Here is an 11,247-nt window from a genome sequence, read left to right on the forward strand (position 1 = left end):
GAAAGCACAATTAATAGGGTAAACAAAGCACACTTTGAATATAGAATATATAGAGAAGAACATCACGAAGTGGTGACATAAAAAACCCCACAACGTATCTGGACAGGTATGATGAAGTTAAATAGACAAAGGATGAATTAATCGAGTAGGGAACTAGCTGGAAATCCCAAATATTTGAGGATGATGAAGATCGATTCTCTGTGTGTCAACCAAGAGTCTGCATGTGCCTCTGCTCACCGTGTCTCAAAGGGCAAGAGAACGCAGCCCCAGATTGTCAAACCTCCATGTCAAAGAAAAAGCCGCCCAATTAATGCATATATGATAAACATCCACATGAACAAAGACATTTATTTTCTCTTTCCATGACAACAAAGTCAAGATGGCACTAATGCTGACAAAAATCATGGCGTGCATCTCGTTGAAGATCAACTGGAGCTAACTTAATATCAACCCTGCATTGCATGTGTTCTCATTTAAGATCATCACCTAAATTCATGTATATATACATATCCTAAAGTTCTGAACTAGATCTTTAATGATAGTGAAAATTAAATGGATAGTTAGATTCTTCATAGTGAAGGTGACGTGAAGGTAAATATTTATATTGCTTAGCATGCAGAGAGGCCTGGCGTAGTTTCCACTAATTCAAATATTGTTTATCCATATAATTAATCCGTAATTTGATGGAATGATTAATTTAGCTTTTTTTATACGTTTTTTTTCCTTTTTTTTATGTAATCTTATGATGTCAGCCTTTTTATTTCTTGATAAAAAAGCTGATGATGTCTCTTTCTCACATTTTATACCATGCACAATTTCTAGTGAAAATTATTTTTCATATGTGCTTTTTAAATATAAAAATGTGAACGATAACATTAACATAGAAAAAAAAGTATTATATATATAAGCAATCATCTAGTAAGTGCTTCAATAATAAGAGATTGAGATTAAGGGGTTTGCTTTCCCTGAAATTTTAGGTTCAAGTCATGCGGTTGTTAATATAATGACTACTGGAGGCTTACATAGTCGTTAACTTCAGGACCCGTGAGATTAGTCGAGGTACGCGTAAATTAACTTGGACACCCACATTAATAATAATAAAAAAAGTATTATATATATAAGCTTAAAAACTAATGGGATTTAACAACTCATCATTATTTTTTAAAACAAGACATCTATTCATGTATTACATGAAAGAAATAAGACCTAAAGATAGAAAATGAACTATATCTAATCTCAAATATGGTTTTAAAATTTATTCTTACTACACTTTTTTTTCCAACGTATATAGTAGTGAGTTATTTTTAGAGATTTCTCAATTCAAATACAAAATAAAAGAGAAATTAACTGTCAATCCATAGAATGATGGGTTTACTGAGTTTGAATCCTTTAAAAGTACGTTGTTAAAGCAAAAAACTTCACATAGGATTTAAAATTATGAACAGTCAAGACAATGACAAACAAGTTCATCAATTTGATAGCAATTTGGATATTTAACGCCCCTTGCTACTAATTTCTTTGCCTCATTAATTATCATAAGATCTAGCTAGATCACATTCCCTTCATTTTAACGAGATGGGGAAAGAAAGTGTCATAATCCACTAAAATGTGCAAACGTTAACAAATTAAAGCTACGAAAACCTATTCATCCAGATTTAGTAGCAATGTTTCCTAGAACAATATAATAATAGTTGTGCACTTTTCATCTAGAATATTCAAACTAGCTAGCAATTAGGGGTGGTTTAATATTTGTACACCATCTATTAGTTATTATTAAATAATTTAGAGGTAATAAAATCTTTTTTTATTTTGAAAGTATAATAAAACAATCAAAATACTTTTAAAATAAAAATTTTTAAAACTGATGTTCAGGAGTACTTTCATCTTTCACACTAATTTTTTCATGATAGGGTTAAAAGACAATTTAATATTTTAATAAATATAAAATATAATTAAAAAATAAAAATGGTTGGTACATGTAAGACACGTGCCAACACGTGGGAGACACTCATGCCAAAAACCAGCTTTTTCATGTCATTAGATGAGTCACCATATCCTCTTTCTTATAAGAGAGCGCATGTGGCCTACAGTGGTATTATGGTTCGTCTATGGTGATCTTTGTTTTCCTCCTCTCATCACATTGCCCATGCAAAATTTTAGAATTGTCCCTTGATGTTTTGAGATTTTAATTTTGGTCTTTATTTTTATAATTTCTATTTTTTTTTTGTTAATTTTGATTGTTTTCAATTACATCTTTCAATCCCAATTTGTGACATAGTATTTTTTTTTTAAAAAAAGTGGTCCTCTTTCTTTTGATTGATTTTTATTTTTGGATTTTTTTATTAAATTAATTTTTCTTTTCAACCTCACCCTTCAATCAATTTTTTTTATATTTTTTATATTTTTATTAAATTAATTTATTTTTCTTTTTAATTTCACTCTTCCATAAAAATTTTATTTTAATTACTATTTTTTGTTTTAAATCCTTTTATATAGTTGATATTATTTTTCTAATTTTATCATTTAACATTTAATCGGTTAATAATTGAGCTTTTTAGTTTTTCTAGATGCAGTGCTTCTGGTCTAATGAATCACTTAACAAGTTGAATTCATTTTCTTAATCATCGTTAACACGGTTAACTAAGTATCAGAATATCCCTATATGTTATATAAATAAAATCAATAAAACCAATATCATTCTCTTAGCCACCATCATATATAGCATGCTAAGTATCAGAACATTTTACATATCTGTCAATATATCGAGCAATATCAATATCAATTCCTTAGTTATCGTTAACATGGTAAACTAAGTATTAGAACATCTTACATGTCTGTCAATATATCGAGCAATATTAATATCAATTTTTTAGCTACCATTAACACAGTAGACTAAATATTAGAACATCTTACATGTTTGTCAATATATCAACTAATATCAATATCAATTCCTTGACTATTATTAACAAGCTATTGACTTTATAGCCTTTTTAATATACTCTTAATGATTATATATATAAAAAAACTATTGTTAACAAGGTAAACTAAGTATTACAAAATCTTACATGTATGTTAATTTATGGATTAATATCATTATCAATATCAATTCCTTAGCTACAGTTAATGGTAATGAGTGGACCCTACTTTGATATTGGCTTCAAATTAATGTGTTTGTTAATTATGTTTTTGAACAAATTCTCCAGCACTTGTAACTAAATTTTTAAATGTAAATAATATAAGTGAAATCATCAAAACTTTTTATTGAAAACGGAATATTTAATCACATCAAATAATTCTAAAAAGGTTTGATTAAATTTAAAGATTTTAGGGATTAAAAAAACTTACTAGTTATTTCATAATTGAGACTTTAAGAAAAGCTTTCACAAAATTGAAATCCCATAAAAAAAAAAAACTGGATTTGTCCAAATTTGAGGGATAAATAATTGAAACTAACCTTTCTTCAATCACATTAGATCGGATATCCACTACAAGTAAATTAATACATGAAGTAACCTAACAAAACAAGTACAATGCAAGAAAGATTCAGAGATATAAAACTTGATAGAGAAAACTGCTCGGAATCAACGAAAAGCTAAACATTGCAAACAGGAAAGACAAACTTTGTCTTAGTCAAGTAAGGCTTTTAACCTACTCTTTTCTTTTGCAAATGATATCCCAAGCCTAGCTCGTTGTCTCAACCTACTTTGCTTATTGTTTTGCTGTTGTACTGTTCTTTCAAAAGAAAAAGGTTGAAAACGAAAACCTATAATAAACTGCATGCCACCCTCTGATCCCACGCCTATACTCAATCATATTATAACCTCTGCCTTTGTCCACAAAACAATCCAGGTCCCACCTCAGATTACCTAAACCCTTCAAAAGAAAAGGATTGTCTTCGAAGCTAGCCAACACTGAATGCATCGCCTCTTTCTTCCTACCTCTTAAAAGTGGAGCCTGCGTCGACTGAAGGCTTATTATATTAGGAAAAGGGTAGGGAGTACTGTGGTCATGGTTGCACCGATATTTTAATTCTTTCTCAAGCTCATCGATTAGAAAGAAACTCTTTAGTTCTTTTTTGGTTTTGAAAATCTGGTCAATCGGGGAATAAAGAAGAAGATAATGCAGGTATTTATTTAATTTAAATAAACAATGTAAATGGAATGTAAAAGGCACTTGTGGTTGGAGGCATGGAACAGGAAGATGACAAAGGACAGCATCATGCATTGCCTTTTTCTTGCTCTTCTTTTGGTGGATATGCAGGCTTTTAGAGCACCATGCTTGCCTGTTCCCTCTCTCTATTATTGAATTAATAATCCAATCAACTTTAATTTTTGCCCTCACCTTTTCTTCCCAAGTTAATCAAGTGGGTCTCTGTGTAACTTGGGCATTCGCTTTGCTTGCTATAATCCTTGTAGTTGGGGCAGTACTCTTTCAATTTGGACGACGAGAGGTCCAATCTGCTCGATACTTCACTATGCAAACAAGTGGTCTTGAAACTTGACCACTCCAGTTAGGGAAATGATTAAAAATCATCCAAGGTGCATGCTCTCCATGATTGAAATCCGGATGCCTGCATCCACCCTGATTAATTTAATACTATACTGAAAAGATGAGAGGATAATGCACCCAGTAGTATATATACTTTACTAAGAAATAAAGGCAGAGATCTCAACCATACCCGATTGAATTTGCAAAAGAGACCAAAAAGTTGGGTAGGGCTTTCAGAAAGGGGCCAAGAGCTAGAACTAAAATAATAATAATAATAATAATAATAATAAGAACAGTGATCCAGAACTCCCCCAGCCACAAGTTCTATATCTTCTCTCAGTGGTAGTAGTTAGTAGGTTAATACAAGAAGAATCTGTCTGGTTTTGGACCATGTAATGGTAAAAAGATCCATATTGTACCTTGTATTTGAATCCAAATATTATATACAACCTGTGCATGTCGGGTACATTTCATGCAACTGAGCTGGCGTAGCTTGACCACACTTATTATAAACTCCAGCCTCAGTTTTGTTTTTAGGGTTCCAAGTCCATGATTGACAGCCTCACCAGTAGCCAAAACATTTTAGTTTCTGAATCTTTCATGCTTGCATGGAGAACAACAGGACGAAGATCATGATTTGAGAGGACCGGATCTGGGCCAGTATCATATGCCATCATCATCGGCGACAACGCCATGTTTTCTTGGTTGTTGGGTTGCAAATTGGGTCCATGTCTGCCTTAATAAATTTAATCCAAGTGACTCTCTCCATTGGAGTTCTTGTACAAGTCTCAGTTATTTTCAGGAAAAAAAGATTAGCCCAAGCTGATAATGTTGCATGAAATATAGACCTCCTGCTTTTCTAGATCTTGACGGTAGCAAACATTAGGCTCGAAGCATCGCATGATATAAAGGAAAGGACACGGTGGAGATGGGCTCAGACCGAACCCAAATTGCTGACCAAGCCCGATGATGAAACAAATCTTAAACCAATTCATGCGATTGCTTCAAAACCTAGGCCTGTTGGTGTTGTAACCCATTTTTGGATCCCCCACAAAATATATATATATAAAAATATATATAGCCAAAGGAGGTTAAGAAAAAATAACAGGAGGCAGAAGCGCTCAGAAAATTGTCGGAAAATTGTTCAATGAGGTTAAAAATACAAAGATTGGATTTTTAACAGTATATTATTGAAGGAGGAGAGCCCTGTTGAGAAGGAAAATTTGGATTGGAGGAGAAAAGCCCAAATTTGGATGTTTTTGGATTTAATTGGATTTTTAAATGATTTTATAGGGGATTTGATTGCAAGAAAAATTGATTTTTAAGTCAATTTGGGCTTTAATTGGAAGAAATTTAAGTTCTGGAGCCAAAATATATTTTTTAGGAATTTATTAAGTCAAATCAGGGGCTTAATTGCATAAATATTGAAGTTGAAGGGCCAATTAGGGACTTAATTGAAGAAATCCGAAACCAGGGACCAAATTGAAGAAGGCGCGTAAGTATAGGGGCTGGAATTAATTGATTCAGGGGTCTAATTGAAGAAATTGGAAGTTTATTGATCAATTAAGGGCTCAATTGCATAAATCAGAGGCCAAGGACTAAAGTGAAAAACGCGGCCAACTATAGGGGTGAAGACCGAAATTCGGCAGGGATGCAATTGAAGGGACAAAAGATGATTGAGGGCTGATTTGGACTTTGGCGCGTTCTGGCGCCACATTTAAATGAAACGGCGCGTTTTCTCCAAAACGACGCCGTTTCATATATTAAAAAAAAAAAAAAAAGGGAAAGAGCAGAACGGTGTCGTTTTGAACGACACTGTTCATCTTTCTTCTTCCCCCCCGAACAGGCAGCGGGGAAGAAGGAAAAAATGTTGCTTTTTTTTGAATTTTTGGCCGGCCCCTCTCTCTCTCGCCTGGAGCCCATCGACCGAACACAATGGCCGACCACCCACCGCGCACCACTCGCCGAACCTCGGCAGCCGCGCCCATGGCCGACCAGCCGGCTGCCCCCCCCCATGTGAGCTGTAAAAAGCCATGCCCTTGGCTCTATAAATGGGATCCAAGGACGCTGAACCGAGAGGAGGAACGGAGAGGGAAGAGACCCGAAAGAAGAAAAAAGGAGAGGCAACGGGGGAGAGGAGAAAACGAAAAAACAGAGGAGAGAAAGGGAGGAAGAACCGAAAGAAGAGAGAAACCGAGAGGAGAGAAAAACATAAAAAAAAAAACAGAGGAAAAAAGACAGACCAAGAGAAGAGAGGGAAGGGAAGAAAAGAAAAAAAAGAAGAAGACCGAACCATAGGAAAAGGGAGGGGAAAAGCTGGAAACGGGTAGAAGGCTGGAAGAGGAACAGTAGCACCGCCGGACGTTAGGAACAGCTGCAGCGCCGCCTAGAGCCGCCGCAGCACCGCCAGCGAAGCCGACAGACCAGCAACGCTCCGCCACAGCCCCGCCAGGTAACCTTTCTTCCCCTATATCTATAGCATTTTTTTTCCTTCTCTGCATGCAGAACGAATAGCGTTCTGCATGCAGGGGTGGGGGGAAATTAATTCCCCCCGCCCGGTTTAGGCTGCTGGGCCAGGCGGATCCTGGCCCAGCCATCTCTTCTGGGCCGGGCCTGGCCCAGAAGAGGATAATTGTGCGGGCCGAGATCGGCCCAATCCATTTTGGGCCGAAATCGGCCCAATCTATTTTAAGGCTGAGTCCGGCCCAACCAAGTTGGTTGGGCCGGACCAGCCCAGCCCATTTAATATTATATATTATATATTATTTTGTTTTAGATTATTTATATATAGATATATATAAAAAAAAAATTACCAAAATTCTTCAAAAATTATTTCAGAAAATATGTGTTTTTTCTGTAATTTTATTATTGTACTTTGATCAATTTTGGTTTGTATTTTTTATGTTATAGAAATACAAATTCGGTTTTAAAATACCCGGTTTTCGTCAAAACATCAAAGATTTTCAAAATAAAAATGTCTTTTGCTTTCAAAAATTTCCTAAATATTTTTAAAAAATATTGTTGATTTTTCTGCATTTTTTATCAAAGTGGATTAATATTTGGTTATATTTTTATACCGTAAGAATATCAACCCAGTATTAAAATATCCGATTTACGTCAAAACATCAAAAAAAATCTATACATAATTAAAAAATGTTTTGTTTTAAAATACGGCCTAGTCTCTCCAATATATATATATAAATATTACAACATCGTATTTTTCATACAACAAAGAAAATTTCAAAACGATATATGTATTAGCATGCATTTTGGCTTTAATAACCAGTTTATTCAAGCCATGAGAACTAGGCCAATATTTCAAAAATTCTAAAAAAATCTTTTTGTTTTCTTTTAGTATTCGGGATTACGAATTTATATATAAAATGTTTTTCCTGATATTAAAAATATGGTTTTTTTACATAGTTTTTTAGAACGGTTAGGTTTTACCCGATAAGATAAGGACCTCCTTATTGAGGAGGACTTTTCTTGAACCATAGACGGACCAACAACCAGGAAACACAACGAGACCTTAATTTTATCAGACAAACAAACAAAGCAGCTTACCTTAGGTAGGGCGTATTTGGGGTGCTAATACCTTCCCTTTACGCAACCAGTCCCCGTGCCCGATCTCTGAGACCAGTTAAGGTTCCTAGTGACCAAAATACTAGGTGGCGACTCCCACACCATTTTTTATTACTAAGAGACAAAGAACTCCTTGTCTCTCCATATTTACCAGATATATCCCCCCATACACACCATGAGGGTGGACGATCGCCGCGACGTCGCGCACCCCGCGACAGAATGGCGACTCCACTGGGGACCTTGTGGACTAAGCTTTGTTTTTTGTCTGATTTGTTTTTGTTTCCATGTGTTTATTGTTAATTTGTCTTTCCTTTTGTTATTTGCTTATATGCTTTAAATATTTTTACATATTGTTCATGCATTTGTATAGAACTGTCTCATACATCTTATAGAACTGTCACATGCATCACATATTTTGATTATTGAGAGCACACACAAACTTTAAGTTAAGTGGGGGACTAGCAGCTTACCTTACGACTTTTAGTCAAGGTTTAAGTTTGTGTAAACCCCAACTCTTCGCTGAGTGCTTAGACTGGTAATGGTTGGTACATGTGCCATCTCATTGCCTACAAGCCCCCATATTGCCTCCACGAGGGCAATCACTGGGACAACAAGAGACCCTTTTTAGAGACTGAATAGCCAACCTACCCTCGTCAAGCACAAAAGATTTAGAACCGGCTATAGGGTGTATGCTCCACAAAGTACATTTTGCATAAAACAATCTAAACCATAAAGCATTTGGTTTTCAGGTATTTTGAAACGATAAGATGGCCACCATTACCAAATTTTCTACTGTGGAATATGGGCAGAATTCTGAATTGTCACAACTATCAGAAGGAAACTGCTCTAGATATGATGCAAGGAAGCTTCCAGTAGTCAAAGATCTGAATTGCATAGCATATGAGATGAAGAAAATATTGGGCCATAGTCAGAACATTGATGAGGCAGCATTTTTTGGGAAGTATGGACGATTGTTAGAAATTGCAAGGATAGAAGTATTGAACCCAGCAATCAAAGCCTTGATTAATTTTTGGGATCCCGATTACAGATGCTTTTCCTTTGGAAATGTGGATTTGTGTCCCACTATAGAGGAGTATGGAATGTTGATGGAGTTTCCCAAACACCTACACCGGGTTTACTTTCCATTAAGAAATGACAAGGTGATTCCTGAGTTGTCGAAATTATTGAAGATTCCACATCTGAGCAGATTTTTAGAGAAGAATGGCAGCGGTTTAAAGTGGAAATTTTTGGAAGTTGAATTAGAAAGGAAAAAAGAACAATACGACTCAGTACTGGAAAGAGACAGGTTAATCGCTCTGGGGATCTATGGTCTTGTGTTGTTTCCAAGCTTAAAAGGGGTTATAAGTCTAGAAGCTGCTGCTGCATTCGTGGAATATGAAAATACTCATGTCAACCCTACAACTGCCATATTAGCTGAGACCTTGCTGACCCTCAACCATTTTAGAAAGACGGGGAAAGGCGCAGTGAGATGTTGTACTCAGTTATTATACATTTGGATGGTAAGCCATGTTGAAACCAAGAAGCCGATCTTTAATAATTTTTGGTGGTTTAACCAAAAACCCTTGAAGATAGTGGAGGAAGAAGAATGGGGAATCCTGGGTGATCAGGGTTGGATGAAAAAACTGCAAGAGTTACCCAGTAGCAGCTTCAGTTGGAAGGCCCCTTGGGTTAAATCAGTTGATGTCATAGTAAGTTGTGGACAAAAATGCTGGGTACCTTTAATTGGGATCACAGGTTATGTCAGCTATGCTCCGGCTCTGGTGATAAGACAATTAGGTGGCATACAACACATCCCAAGAACTGTGGGACTTGCTGAATTTTTTGGGTTTTTCAAGGATCAATCCGCAAGAGAAGTTCTTAAAACCATCAAACAAGATTGGTGTCATTTGACTGTAATTCAAAAGGAGTCAGAAAGTTTGAGAGACCCGAGCTCAAGTGAAGGATATGAAAGGTGGAGGAATTTGACCCCGATTGCCGCTCCGAAAAAGCCATGTCCAGAAGATGGGCCTTCACGAATTGAAGAAGGGACATTGAAAAGAAAAAAGGTCAGTAATGAGGAAGACCTTATGGAGCAATTAGAAAGGCTCCAAATAGAATTGGGAAAGAGCATGGGAGATAAAGCAGCATTAGAAAGGATGATGATGGAAGGAGATAAAAGCAGAGTGTTTCTAAACGAACAGCTCGAATCCAGAGATGCGAAAATAGGGGTGTTGGAGTTGCAATTGAGCAAAAGAAAGGCTGTAATAGAAGAATCTGAGAAAGAAAAAGGAAAACTGATTTTAGATTGGATGCAAAGCAGCTCTGAATTGGAAGCATTGAAAGCCGACTTCAACGGATATCAAGAGAATGTCGAGGACAAATTCTTGCATGTTCAAGCGGAGTTGTTGGACCGAATTGAGAAGTATGATGAGTTAAACAAGAAATACGTGATGAGAGAGAGTCACCTAGCTGAATTACAAAAGTTCGGAAGAAAGGGGAATGAAGAGGAGGTTTTGAAGGCAGATTTGGCAGCTAAGAAAATTGAAATTAGAACGCTGAAGATGAAGTTTGACAAAGAACGAGAAAAGGTGAAACAGTTGACCAAAAATTTGGAAGTTTCAGAAAAACATAAAGAACAGATCGACACCAACAACCATACCTTGAATCGTAACAACATGTTACTTATAGAGAAGATGGCCAAAGTAGATGAGCAAATGGATGAAGCTGCCATTCACGCACGGATTATTAGAGCCAATGCTCGAAGGGTAGGAAGGGACATTTTTCGTTATCGACGAAACTTGGCTGAGACGGACGCCTTCTTAGAGAAAATTGAGAATCGAGGTCTCGCTTTTCTACCAGTGGCTAGAGATATGAATGAAGAGGAAGATTGATGTATTTTTCTTTTTTATTTTGTACCATCTTTTTAAGAGATGTATTAGCCAATATTAATGAAAAGGGGCTTTGACCCATCTTTTGTAAAAAATATAAGCCTACCAAAGCAGCAGCTTGAGCAGAAATTACTCCTGATAAGGAATGCGACAAAAAGAGTCCATGCCCATTACACAAGAGGAATGTTGGCCATCGATCGTTTTTTTGAAAAATTCATATGCATTCATACATTGTTTCTTTATCATACATTCATTTACATTTCTCCATACATCCCAGACCGTGAAACAT

The sequence above is a fragment of the Populus nigra genome, chromosome 15 (assembly GCF_951802175.1).
Source record: "Populus nigra chromosome 15, ddPopNigr1.1, whole genome shotgun sequence".
NCBI lineage: Eukaryota > Viridiplantae > Streptophyta > Magnoliopsida > Malpighiales > Salicaceae > Populus > Populus nigra.